Raw genomic sequence first — 15,049 nt, 5'->3', positions numbered from 1 at the left:
CAGGGTATGCTCAGATGTGAGTCCCTTGCTCACTTTGCCACTGGATTCAAGCAAGCCCGGCTGAAGGCGGCTGTAATGCCAGAAACCGGTCCCGGGAAGCTTGATTCCGGTCCAGGGAAGATATGGCTTGGCAGTCCGGGCTGGACTGTTCCAATGAGGCACAGGATTAGACTGATTTGCATATGGCCATGTCTGAACTGGGCTGGCGGAGTGAGCTAAAGAACGGTGATGGATTAAACCCAGATCAGTTGACTGGGGGTGAGTGTTTGTATTGTTAACGCTCCGTCCATCATCCCCTTTGGTTTTTCTTTGTTCGCCCTAAGTTGGCAGGGTATGCTCAGACGTGAGTCCCTTGCTCACTTTCCCACTGGATTCAAGCAAGCCCGGCTGAACAAGCCTGTAATGCCAGAAACCGGTCCTGGGAAGCTTGATTCCGGTCCAGGGAAGACATTGCTTGGTAGTTCGGGCTGGACTGTTCCCATGAGCCACAGGGTCAGACTGATTTGCATATGGCCATGTCTGAACTGGGGTGGCGGAGTGAGCTAAAGAACGGTGATGGATTAAACCCAGATCAGTTGACTGGGGTGAGTTTTTGTATTGTCAACGCTCCGTCCATCATCCCCTTTGGTTTTTCTTTGTTCGCCCTAAGTTGGCAGGGTATGCTCAGACGTGAGTCCCTTGCTCACTTTGCCACTGGATTCAAGCAAGCCCGGCTGAAGACGGCTGTAATGCCAGAAACCAGTCCTAGGAAGCTTGATTCCGGTCCTGGGATAACATGGCTTGGCAGTTCGGGCTGGACTGTTCCCATGAGGCACAGGGTCAGACTGATTTGCATATGTCCATGTCTGAACTGGGGTGGCGGAGTGAGCTAAAGAAGGTTGTTGGATTAAACCCAGATCAGTTGAATGGGGCTGAGTGTTTGTATTGCCAACGCTCTGTCCAACATCCCCTTTGGTTTTTCTTTGTTCGCCCTAAGTTGGCAGGGTATGCTCAGACGTGAGTCCCTTGCTCGCTTTGCCAATGGATTCAAGCAAGCCCGGCTGAAGACGGCTGTAATGCCAGAAACCGGTCCTGGGAAGCTTTATTCCGGTCCAGGGAAGACATGGCTTGGCAGTTCGGGCTGGACTGTTCCCATGAGGCACAAGGTCAGACTGATTTGCATATGGCCATGTCTGAACTGGGGTGGCGGAGTGAGCTAAAGAACGGTGATGGATACCCGAGATCAGTTGAGTGGGGGTGAGTGTTTGTATTGTCAACGCTCTGTCCATCATCCCCTTTGGTTTTACTTTGGTATCTTTGGGGCATATGTATGAAAATCAGTTTTTGCGATTCTCAAATAGCGATTTTTATGAGAATCGCTATTTGAGAATTGCAATACGGGATGTATTTAGAAATTCACAATTTATTTGCGATTTTTTAGTATTCCTTAATTGCGATTAGCAAATTACGAAATAGCAATTAAGGAATACCTTCCCATTTATTCTTATGGGCCAGAAGGCCCATAGGAATGAATGGGAAGTCATTCTCAATTTGCGATTCGCAATTTGAGAATCTCAAATTGAGAATAATTTCAAGGGTGCAAGGGTGTCATAAGGACACCCTGATGCACCCCTGAAATGAGCATGTGTGTGCACACATGGCACACTAAAAAATGCCCAAAAGTGCATTTTTGAAAGAAATCGCTAATTACCACCAACTTGAAGTTCGTGGTAATTTGCGATTTCTTAAGGGGAAATCGCACAACTTTGGTGCTTGTTACATAGCATTTAAGGAATCGCAATTTGCAATTCCTTAAATGCTTAAGCAAAATTAAGGAATTGCAAAATTTGCGATTCCCTAATATTGCGATGCGATTTTGCTCATATATCGCATTTTGCTATTTTTTTGTCGCAAACGCTGTTTTTGGCGATTCGCAGCATTTGCGACAAAAAATTTGTTTCATACATATGCCCCTTGATCTGCAAATCATCGTCTTTCTCTTTTCTTCGTATTTGGTCAACTGAATAAAATCTAATGTGTGCTCTAGTCTGTCATCAGTATTAAAATGTGCTTTAGATTTGCATAGCCTTTCAGCCATAGCTGCTTCATCACCCTGATGTTGTTGCTCCTTAACATGAACTGATCCCTTATTGATTCTTCCATACAGTCTCCAAAATTCCGAGCGGAAACTGGATTCTTCATCGTAGTCACTTATTTTTCTCCATTTCTCTTTCGATTTTGGCCCAAATCTGAAAGTGATGCCTCTCTTTGACAATACTCCCTACGATTATTATGCATGACCAAATGCTTCAAACATATTCTAAGAGCAGTCAACTTATCTGTCTTCTCCTCATCAAATGTAGATAATTCTTCAAATACTTCTTCTCTTTCAGTACTAGGAGAATGAATCAGCGAGGCAGTTTTTGTTTCACAATAGGAGATTGTTAAAAAAAACTGTGGCAATAAAGTGCCCATATGTTTTATCATAAGGACGACATTAAAATAGGCTGTCTAAGTGACATGGGAGAAAAGGATAGTGGTGGTAAGTTGAGCACCATGCATTGCAAACCAACAATGTAATCATTATAGTCTTAAAAAAAGCGTTATAAAGGTTACAAATCATTCCAAATAGTACACAAAAGGTACCTGTGCTAAAATTAGCATCTCTGTAAATGGCATTTACTACTTGGTACCTCAACTGGTAAGTGTTATGCATGCAAATGTCTCTGGGCCTAATGTAGTAACATTTGAAACAGACATTCGGAAATTGTCAAATTATTGAATTGGAAATTCAAAATTTCAGTTTCAATTGTAAAAGCACCACCAATCCCAAATTCTTCTTTGGGAATCACATTCCCAATTTACTGATTCTCAAATTGTGATTCAATATCAATCAAGCACTGTGTGCTAAACAAAGAGCAGTTGTCTGGAAAAGGGTCACCGACAGTGCCTTCAGCCACAAAGGGTAGAATATGGCACAGAAAACAGGAGAGGATACATGCTGTCAGAGTCATAACCAGGAGCATTGAAATGATTCTTCAGATGTGGTGTGACATTCACTTAAAACCTAAGGTGGAGGTAGCCAGTAAGAGGAAGTAAGCAGCTGAGACTGGAGAGGGATCATTCACTGAACCATGCTACCCGCCCGCAAACATGCCATTGAACTCTGGGACCTCCTAGACTCCTCTGACCCCGACATCGCCTTCCTGACGGAGACCTGGCGGAACACCACCTCGGCACCAGACATCGCCATAGCCATCCCACAGGGCTACAAGATCTCCCACAGAGACCGCACCAACGGAGTGGGAGGCGGAATCGCCATCGTTCGCAAAGACTCCATCAGAATCTCAACTAATACCGACACCTTCACCAACGCCGAGCACATGCACTTCCAGATTCACACTGACCCCAACACGACCCTCAGAGGGACACTCATCTACAGACCTCCCGGACCCAGACCACAGTTCAGTGACACCATCACCGGCCTCATCAGCACCCACGCCCTCGCCTCCACGGACTACATCCTCCTCAGGGACCTGAACTTCCACCTCGAGAATATCAACGACGCCAACTCCACCACCCTGATCAACAACCTCGCCAACCTCGGACTCAAACAGCTCGTGACGACACCCACCCACGCCGCTGGACACACACTCGACCCCATCTTCTCCGCAAGTCCTCAACTCATCTTCAACTACACCTCCGAACCCCCACTGGACCGACCACAGATGTGTCCACTTCACCTTCAGGAAACCCACCACACACCACGGCACCCAAAAAAGGTGGTGCACTGTCAGAGCATTCTCTGATGGCAGCCCTGTGGAGGGATCCCATGGACCCCCAAAACATCCTCATGCAGACGGGTGCGTTCCACTCACAGCACTCACCTGTAAGGGAAGGTCTAATCCCCCTTAGAAGTGCAGGCAGGTAGCCACCTGCACTTTGAAACACATAGTGGCTTCAAAGCAGTTGGGCCATTTTTCACATAAATGTACTGTCCCCAGGGCAGCTTGAGTTGGCAGCTGCCCTCGGGGCAGCACATTCATCCTCATATAGCGCATTTTCCTTGTTTGGGCCGTGGGCACCTTTCAAATGGTGCGCTCGACGCAAACGAGGAAAATGCGCCGTATGTATGAAACAGCCCCATATGTGAGACGGACTACATATATCCAACAATCAAAGTGGAGAAAGAATAATTGGTCAGAGCAAAAAGGAAGTACGCAACAACAAAAGTGAAACTGTCTTGCTTCCAAAAAGAACCTGTTGAGAAAAGCCTATGATTTGACATGCACCTACTAAAAAGATAAGTGTCAAGGCCAAATCAACAGGTAAGTAAAAATAAACTACCCAGGACATGCACAAAGAAGAACCTCCTCTTAAATTAGGAGGAATCTGCAGGAAACATAGAATTTTCACCATAGTGCATTCCTGGAAAAAACTTGGAATCAGATAAAGAATGGGTCATGAAAAACAGTACCGTGGGCACAAGCATGTAACAAAACAAGGGGTTACATACCTGCATAGCAAGATACCAGATCTGGATTTCTCATAATGGATGTTTGTCTCTATCCCTGTCTCAAGGAACTATCATTCCACATCAGGGGGTCCTTGTTGTTCACACTATATGTTTGACGGAACAATGCATGTTATCACCAGGCATGCCTTTATAATGCAGTTTTTTCAACACATCTACCGCGAATAACCACGTCTTGTAGTGTAGTTCCTAGTTTCCCACTAGGCCCTGCGCATTGGAATAACATAAACAGTAGTATCGACGTGGAACTGCGGATATTCCAGGCCTCCACTGACTATGCTAAACTTAATTGGGTTGTGTTACCAACTAGCTCAGAGGTCACTGGAAACTTTCTTCTCTGCATAGGAAGTGATCAGCTTCCTCGGCACAGACAAGAAGGGATTCAGTTTTCCAACAACCGTGCAACATGACAACTTTGCTCCTCAGATCAAGAGTCGATCTCTAGGGTCGTGTGAAACAATAGACATAGATTTCACTCAGTCAGTCTAGTGCAGTTTACTTTCACAATATGTAGAGAATAGAGAGACGGGCGTTTATCAATAAAGGTTAACATTTATTGAACAGTCTTTCTTCTCATACAAGAGAAATGTATTGCCACAATTGCAATAACTGTTATTATAAAAAGTACGTACAGTAAGATAAGAATTGCGAAATAGAACTGTAAAAGCATTGATATGGTTTCTTAGCCATACAATGGTTTAAAAGTAATAAAACATATATACAGTCATATATACATTAGGCTAACATACTCAACTGGTGCTTCTAACTAAGCCTACCCCGGTGTGCCTGACCTAAGCCTAACACGTGAAAAGGGGAGTAAGTAAGTAGCTTAAGTTAAGTTGGTTTTGCCAAGGTTTGTTTCAAGAATTCTCGTCTAAGGGTTTAGTCAACACCATACCTCTGAATAGAATGATGGAGGATTGGTATCTCCTTCAGGGGTCTCTCTCGATATCCCAGTCACCTGCGAGGGTAAACCGGAAGCGCCGGGACTGGATTTCTCTGCACGAGAAATGCAGCGGCTTCTCTCAGCGCGTCGAGGAAGGAGGGGTGACAGCGTCCGCGGGCAGCTGGGCTGGATGTCTTCGCAGAGGACGGCTGCACGGCTCCTCAAGCGTACTGAACCACAGTTCGCGCTGTAGCGGCGATAATGGTAATCAGTAGCTTCACCACCACAGGATAGCAGGCTGCAGCGACAGAGTGCTAGTTGTTACCAACACGGGGTCATGCAGGCAGCTGGCATCAGCAACAGGTTCGCTCATTGCTTAAGGCAACGTTGGTAATATTTATACCTGACAGGTGCCGGGTTTGACGCAAGTTTGCTGGACATAAGACGTCAATTAAAGATGTCACTAGGAAGTGACAGTTATCAGTTGCTCATTAGAGTTCCATTACTAATCAAAACATAGCAAGCGGGGATTTCCAGGTTTGCTAAGTTTTTATCTTGTTGAAGAACTCGGAGTGTTATCTAGGAATATCAGATAGTGACTGCTGCTCTGTCATTGCACTAATTGGTCGCAAAGGAAGTAGCAGAGAGTCATGCTGGAATGTGGCTCTGTTCGTGTGAGGCCAGAGATGACTTTACAGAAAATCGCACTTGAACGGTTATGCCAATATAGGGAATAAAGGGCTTTATAGCCGAATAGGGGCATAAGGTCACAGTATCGATCAGGAACCTAGATAAGCACGCAACACCCACTCCACGTATACATGTCCATCAAAATTACTAAAACTAAGCAATTAGATGTATGTGTAACATTGCCCACCCCAAAATACATAAATGCATTCGAAATAGGCGTACTCGCAATACATGGAATTTAGGTACTGTACGTTTTTTTAAAGCATAGTAATCATTCAAAAGGTTATTGCATATAAAATCAATGAACGATTATGCAAAAAGAATTACACATGAAGTATCTCTGACAGAAGAAATGCGAGATAAATCATCACATAAAAATGCATTGTAATAACATGTGTGCTAGAGGCTGGTGTTATGTTGTTATGTCTCTAGATGTGTTTAGAAATAGAAGTGTGAAGCTTCTGTTCTCTAAGAATAGTTTTTACGTTAAGCAAAGAATTGTTCGTGCCAAAAAAGGTCAATATTAGAAAAATTGTCCAATTCAAAGAAAATAGATTTCCAAAGCTCCTGGCAGTTTTTTGTTGATCAAAACTGAAGGCCGAATTCAGAGTTCATGGGAATGCTGTGTGTCGGAAAGCTTTTCAAAAGTTATTGTTTCTCTATGGGTGAGAACATCGTATCAGACAGGCTCGCAAAGAATTGGTCTACAAAATCAGGTGATAGTTCAACCAAATTAGATAGCGCTGTAACTTGGCAGGTGTGAGAATGATTGCTGTCATCGAAGGCAGGACCAGCAATGCTCACAGAACGTTGTACCTGAGTGATGTTGCTTTTGTCACTCGCTCCACTGTTACCACTTTGCTGTAGTACAGGAGTCTCCACGAATGCCGTCATCAGGATTGGTAGCCGCTGGGGACAACACAATGCGTGAGCCGTTATTGGACTTAGCAAAGTATCGACGTCCATTGGTACTGCTGATGGAAGTGAAAGACAGATGTCCAACACGCATTCCTCGCCGCAAAGCATACACCGTAGCACAGGTAAAATGCAATTTTGCCATATCGGTCTGAATGAAAGGAACCAGGTCATGTTTAGATCTCTCAGCCTGGCCAATCCGAGGACGTTAGTTATCCTGTCCCTGTAGCGCATTGCCAGGATTGTCTCTTCCATTCCCATGGGAGCTATGTCTGAGCCGAGGCTTGCCATAACGTAGCAGGATGGTCAAAAATAGAATCCCTGCGATGAGTCCCAAAAATAGTGGAATACCACCAAAGATGGAGTGCACAAAATTAGGAAAGATTCCCAAAATTGCCTGGAAGGGTGTTAGCAGTCCCGTAAAGACTGTCTTAAATATGCCTGGGATGCTTGTTGCACTAGACATGTTAAGGAGTTGGCTAAACATTTCTACGAAATGCACGGGGCAATTTGTTGATAAAAGGTCATGGACCTCAGTAGCCGTCCTTGCGACTAGAAGATCATACGTCTCTTTAGATGACGTTATAGGCACTGTTGTCTGTAAAAGCACAGATTTCATTTTGCTTAATGTATCAATTCGTATAGAATAGAGATTCAGACGAGGCCAGAGGGGAGTCACTATGTCTGGAGGCCCGCTCGGGAACAATGCTTGCATACAGCATTTGACCATGGACGTTACTTGTACTAGATAACTTAGTCCGGGCGCGAGGCCACAGCACCTGTGATCCGTTCTAAGAATGTAACTCCCGTTCGAAAGTTGCATAAAGAAGGGCTCTATCTGAGTTGCAGGTGTGACTAGCTGGTGGCATGAGAGGTTGTTTGAATTCCCATCACATGCTCCGTGTAAATTAATACCCTGACACAAAAGTATACCGCTTAGTGAGTGTTTACAGTTGTCACCACTAAGAAATACATTTTTGTCGCTGTCACTATAGCAAGAATGAGTGTATGGTAATTTCCATTCGGATTTTAAATATCCTTTACCCAATTGTTCATACTGGCCAGCAGGTATGTACTCAAGGCATTTATGAAATCGGAAAGTTGTTATGGGAATTGTGATAATTCCGTGTATTATCCATTCAATGACAGGGCTTTCTGACATTGTCAATGGTAATCTCTCGAGTTTCTCGATGCTCAAGATTGTATAGTCTGCTCCTTTCTGTGCCAAACTGATCTGTTTATCAGTAAGGTTAAAAATGGAAAATAATGACGTTGTGTTTATCAAACGCCATGGCACATAGCCTGAACGAAGATTTTGCAGCGTCCAGCCTAGTTCTATAATAGAGCGTAATTGAGACTGGCCATGTTGTAACATTAGCAAATCTCTGTCTATCACATCAAAGGCAGAGGATACAATATTGTCCAAAGAATATATTCTGGAAGACAGAGTCATTAACCCATTGTCTACCACAGAAAGTGATTTCTCCAAATTAATACGATCAATTTCTCGTATTTTTTCAGCAGTTTCAATTTGCTTTACTTTCCAAGCCTCGTTGTAAGCAGCATAGATACTGGTCGCTATGAAACGCTTTTGACGCTGTTTGCGTGGTCCAAGAATGAAATCGCGCAAATCAGCACCATCTTTTAATAAAGACAAGTGTTGCTTAATTTCTGCCAGTGTGGATGTAGTTAGCCATTCTAGGCAGAGTTTCCCTACACTGTATGTGGTTATAATCCCTGGATGTTGTCTCTGGGAGTATCTAGGGTCTAATCTGGTCATTTTTAAACCCTGTGTTTTATTCAGGAATCTATCTTGACAGTTATTTGTGTCTGTAGGCCAGATTAACCACTTATTCCAATCAGGATGTGTTCTGTTGAAATGTAAAATGTGTGACACGTCTAACTCAATATCAGCTGTTGCATTTTCAGGTATTGGCTTTGGTATAGACGGTGTTTTCATTTCTTTGATCTTAGCTAGGCCAAGACAAGATGTTTGGTGTACAGTGTCATTTAAAAATAACATTTGTTCTGGTATCATGCAGGTTCTAAACAGTGCTTCTAAGCCTTGCACCTGCCAATCTTTTGTACCCCAAATTGTTTTCGTTTCAATATTATTTTTCCAATAATCAAAACCAAATGTCATCATTTTGTCATAAAATGCTTCTGAATATATCAATTTTGAATTTGTCAGCATTGTTTTCATTCCTGTTTTATCTAACAGTTTATAATAAAACGTTTCTGCATTACTGGTGTTAAACCCTGAAAAATATTTGAATTTCTCAAAAAATGCTTTAGAACTGCTTTTAGGTGGTGTAGAACAATGTTCCCATTGATTATACATAAAAACATTTCTAGGCTGTGCAGATTTATGCAAGTAATGATCCCCATAGTGGGTGTAACAGAATAACTGCTCATAACTAGATGAACCTTGTAAATAATCATGATCTGTGAATCTAGCTGACATTACTAAATCAGACATCATGTCATTAATACTGTTAAAGTCCCAATCATCAGAGAATGTACTTGGTGTCACAAAGTCACTTAAGGAAACCTTTAGTTGATGAGGATACTTCAGGATTTCGACCGGACCATAGATCTCATAGTCTGTTTTCTCCCATACTACCCCACCAGGTATTGGAATTGCTGTGACATTTACTGTTGACAGTTCTCTTTTCTTCACGTGGGATGATCTGTGTGGTTTCAGGACTAGGTTGATGTTCTGACTTGCTGTGTCCATTCAATTGTAATGAACTTTCCTAAAATTAAAACTAAAATTAGGCAGAGTAGGAGTATGAATACCCCTGAAATAATCCAATGCTCAATCAACGGTGAATCCAGATATAATTCTTTGATTTGTTGAAGGAGTCCTGTTGTATTTTCTTTAGAATACTTTTTTGTTTCTGGCATCACTTCGGGGTCGTTAAAATCTTCAGAGAAGTTGTCGAAGTTGATGAAATAACCAGAGGCAGTTCTGTCAATTGATGGGATTGTTCTTTCAATCTTTCTCTCGGTAGCACTTTCTGATGCCACATCATTGTAGACTGGTGTTGTTTCCTGACGAACTGTTTCAATCCGTGTTTCAAGAGGCACGAGTTCCATGGCATTATTGCATAGTCCTTCATTGTGCACTGCAGGCTGATCGAATGTGATGAGTCTTTCAGTTTGAACCTCTTGGATTGTTGCAAGTTTGGGTATTCTGTTGTTTCTTGGGAGTCCACTGGGCCTACTGTTGATTATAGGCCACATGCTTGTGGTTTTACCAGATCGATGGACACGATTCTGTTCTCCTTTTTACCAGCAAGGGGCGGTAGCACAACTGATCTTGTTCCGGTGACTGCTAAGACAGGTACTGCTTTTCTGTAAGAAGGCCCAAATTCCTTCTTAACCGCGATCTTTTCTCTGACTAGATCCCCAATCTTTGGAATCCAGACAGGCCTTGCTGGGGCTGTTGCGGGTGGTGCCTCGTCAGTGGTACCGGGCTGTTGCTTTAACTTTATGTTGCTTAATGATTTTCTTGTTTCATTTAGTTCCTGTAAAACAGCCAAACGGTCTTTTACTTCAAATTGCGTTTTTTCTTCTTGTACCACTGACATCTGACTATCGAGGTCCTGAACGTTCATTCTAATTCCGAACAATAGTTCGTATGGGCTGAAACCTTTTAGAGAATTTCTTGGCATGTTGTTAAGACTAGTCTGGACACTTATTAAATGTTTGACCCACCCAGCGCCTGAACCTAATACCTTCGCTGTTATAGATTGCTTTATGTCCCGACTTTTTCTTTCTATCACACTTGTGCGACGGACAAGAATACCGCAACCCAATTCCCATGCTGGCCATGGCCCCCTTATAGGCTCGAGAGCTGAAAGCAGGACCCTGGTAAGAATGGAACGTGGTAATTGCGTATGTGCCGATATGGACTCGCTAATCTTTTATAACTGTTCTAGCGTCAGCCGAGCGCTGGAGGCCTCATTATTTAAGTGTATTTCGTCTTAAACGTTGTACACTGGGACGCGCTTCTCTTCTTTGATTGCGCAGATAGACCGCCTTATGCTGTCTAGAAGGGATCCTGAAACTACACTGGCCCGTTCATTACTGCGATCTTTGTTGCAGTCTTCACAATTTTGAGCAAAACATTGAATATCTATACTCATTCCTGGCCACCAGTACTCTGATTGCAATTCTTTCAGAGAGGCTTTGATTGTTTGGTGTTTCAGACCCAACCCCATGTGTGCTTCCAGTAGGAGGAAGCCCCTCCTGCTCCTGTTTGGAATTACTCTGTCCCCCACTCCAGGGATTCGAGCAAAAGGAACGGAGTTTGCATCGATTATGTATGCATAATTGAGTGGATAGTTTACGGGTAGTGCTGCACAGTCGCCTTTTACGGTCGTTCTTACTGCCAGCATGGTTTCCCCGTCTATGTACTTATCTGTACGCTTTTTTGTGGCTACGGAAGCCGGTTTAGTTGCTTCCGCTTTGGCTGTATTAGCCAATGAATTCCCTGCAACGTGAACGCCATCACGTTGAAGACTCTGTGCGTGAATCACGTGAGTCTTTTGTAGTTCTTTGTGTAAAAGAGCTACTTGTTCCCAAAGCAATTTATGCTTTATTGTGGCACCTGTGTCATCTTTGTAGTCGTTTTCGATCCAACTCTGCAGTTTGTTATTGAAAGAATTGACGCAAAAATGAGAATCGCACACGATAAGTGTGGGGAATTCGCGTTCTACATTTTCGAGCGCCATCTTTAAAGATCTGATTTCAGTTCTTTGAACCGAACAGTACTTTACTGATTCAGTTTTTGTTACTTTCGGTCTGAATTTACCGCACAGCCAACGACCTTTAATGATCGCACATGCTGCATTGTAGGATTTGCTCTCTACGTTGAAATGCTGTACAAAGCTATCTGTATAGATTATACAGGCGTATTGTGGGAGAGGCAGGATTTCGATTGGCAGAGGATATTCTTCTTCATATTCTAAATCATTCAGTTCTTCGTATTGAGGGGCAAAATAGTATTTCACATCTTCCGCTCCTAGAGAATCTATACACTGTATCCATTTCGGATCCAATGACACAGTAGGCAGGTTTACTGGGCTGAATAGCGCCTCGAAGGCGGATTCCGCTGTAAGGATATTAATCCGTTTGCCGTGTGCTAGTTCTCTTTCATTTGCTAATGCGATTTGCACTGCGTTCACAGTTCTTTCTGTGTGACTGAATGTTTTTTCTGCTTGTGTGTACAAGTGAGATTTAATTGAAATTGGTACCTTTTCTCCCTCATTAGAGGTTAGGTACGTGAATCCGCATCTTCCTGGGATGACTCGGATTACAAGATCACGTGTGTTGTCACGTGTGTCTAATTTTGTTTTTGCTAACATGTCTGTTTGCAGTGATCTCAAAATTTCTGTGTGTTTTTGAGTCCAATTGATTTGTTTTAAATCAGGTTTAATTAGTTCGTAGAGAGGTTTAACCCTCTCTGCGTAATTTAGAATGTAAGTTCTTCCGAAATTCAGAAAACCTAGAATGGATTGTAAATTCTTCAGCGTTTTTGGAGCTTGGAGTACAGCGCACTTCTCTAAGAAGTTGTCCGCTAGGCTTTTCCCTTCACTTGATAATTCGTACCCTAAAAATAGTACTGTCAGATGGGCAATTCGGGACTTTTTAAAGTTGAATTTGTAACCCTCTGCTGCGAACCCAAGTATAATGGTGTTCACTCTTTTCAAGTGAGTATCCAAGTCGTCGTCTGTGAGATAAATATCATCTACGTAAGATAATGCTTCATCATCATAGATTTGTAGTAACTCTGTTACTCTAGCTGAGAATAGTCCTGGGCTGTTCTTGAACCCCTGTGGGAGTCGACAGAATTTTTTCTGCGACCCAAATGCGGAGAAAGCGGTCAAGTATCTGCTTTCTGGTGCAATGTTTTGACAAAAGAAACCATTAGAAATGTCTAATGTCGTTTTGTATTTTTTCCTAACTATGTTATTCATTAGGGCTGCACTATGCGAGTTTTGTACTGCAAAAGTTTTGCAACATGTATTAAGATGTCTGTAGTCCAAAACTAGACGATATGAATTGTCTGGCTTGGAGACAGGAAACAAAGGATTGTTCATTTGAGAGGTGCATGTTTCAATCACCCCCTGGTATTCAAGTTGATCTAAGATCTCCCTGACCTGTTTTTTAGCTTCTTGCTTTATGGGATACTGCCGTTGGGCAGTTGGTTCATTTTTTAGTTGGATTTTGTGAGGCGGTGAATCCTCATCCCATCCTACATGATTTTTATACAATGCAGGTGCCTGGGCTACTGCCCATTTCCTTGCATATGTATATTTTTTGTGAATCGGAATGTGATTCGAGAAGGCAGGCATAATCACGTCTTCGCCACGAGGGCACTCCCTGACAAACTCCGGGGGCCAATCTTTTTCAGCTAACAGAATATCATAGCCTTTTGAGAGCTTATCCCAAAATAGACCCTTAATTTTCCTAGTCTTATCACCCTCTATACGTAATGTTATTTCGTATATTTTATGGGGCTCGCTAAGCCTGGCGTTGGCAGTTTCAACCTGAATGTATTCATTCGTGTCCACTGTCTCCAGATGACTCATCAAGTTCTTGCGCGCTATACTGATTTCTGCTGCACTGTCCAACATTGTCAATGCCCACTCCCCGTTTTTCAACTGTGTCCTCAGTATTCTCGGCATGGTTGATTACTCTAATACTGGCTACCTTCTTTTTCTGAAATTGAGATTTCTTATTTTGAGCAGGTTCCTTGTCTTTGGACTTGGTGTGCTCTCCTGGGTCTGACCGTCCTCTTCTTTCAGAATTCTGTGGAGAAGTTTGAGAGGGACGTGTATCAATACTTTGATATCTATCAGGTTTTTTTATATTATCCCTATTTCTAAGGTTATATCTTTTCTCAGAGGGCTCCCGTTGGGGAGACTGGCGTTCTCGAGTCGGAGTTCTTTCCCTCCGTCGAGGAGACCTTCCTCTGGACTGGAAAACTTTTTCCTTGGGAGTGGATTGTTTATTTCCATCCCAGCTCTTTTTAGGAGTATTTAAATTATTTTTAATAAATAATTTTTCAGGATTTTCGAGCAGTTGGGGCTTAACTGGTTTTCCACCCAAGCTGTCTCTACCTAATTCTTCATAGCATTTTTCTATGATTTTTGCAAGCTCAACAGGATCTTTTATATCTGTTTCCCTCAACTTCTGGCGGATCGCCACAGATGCTGCTTCTCCCTTTACGTTGGCTAATAATATAGCCGTGACCTGCTTGAAGTCTTTCAGTAGTTTCATACCTAGATTTAAAGCGGGTTCTGGACCGAATTCATTTTGAATCTGTTTTAGCACGTCTGGTATTACCGCCATAGACGGAACACCGTGTGTTTTTGTGTAAATGGAAGCAAAGACTGTACCCCAAGTGTCGCAGTCCTCCACGTGTGGTGCGATTCCCATAGGAAGGCAGATGGTCAAGATTCTGTGTTTCTCAATAGGGGTAGTATCAGGAAATACTGCCTCTATTTGAGTGATTTTCTGGGCTAACCAGAAAGGAATTTGTTCCCGTTTCACGGGTGTTTTACCAAGACATGACTGTATGTTCTGTGGTGTAATTTTATTTGTGTTCCCCTGATGAGGGGTCAGCTGGTGTGAATTAACAGCTGGCTGGACTGTTGCAGTCCGTATTACATATTGGACTAATTGCCTATGTATTTTTATTAATGTGTTTAGCTGTGCTAACAGCTCTTCCTTAGACATTTTTGCAATGTCAGGATGTGGTGTGTAGCTGGCTAGAACCGGCCACGTGGCTCCTGGTCTACCTAGTGGACCGAGCCTGGTTATGTGATCATTATGTTTTAGGGCGCCATTAAACCAGAGCAGGTGCTCTTGAAATTTAAGTGGAATTTCAACCTCCTCGAAAGGGGCGTACTCATCCGGAGGTTCCTCTATTTTGTAATAGTGAAACTCTTGTGTTATAGCGTTTACCGCTGGAAAGTTTATCCATGAATAGAATACCTCTGTCTGCCGATACTCGTGAGCCTCTATCACGAAAA

The sequence above is a fragment of the Lissotriton vulgaris genome, chromosome 6 (assembly GCF_964263255.1).
Source record: "Lissotriton vulgaris chromosome 6, aLisVul1.2, whole genome shotgun sequence".
Taxonomy (NCBI): Eukaryota; Metazoa; Chordata; class Amphibia; order Caudata; family Salamandridae; genus Lissotriton; species Lissotriton vulgaris.
The sequence above is the reverse complement of the archived record's forward strand: the minus strand, read 5'-3'. Positions refer to the sequence as shown.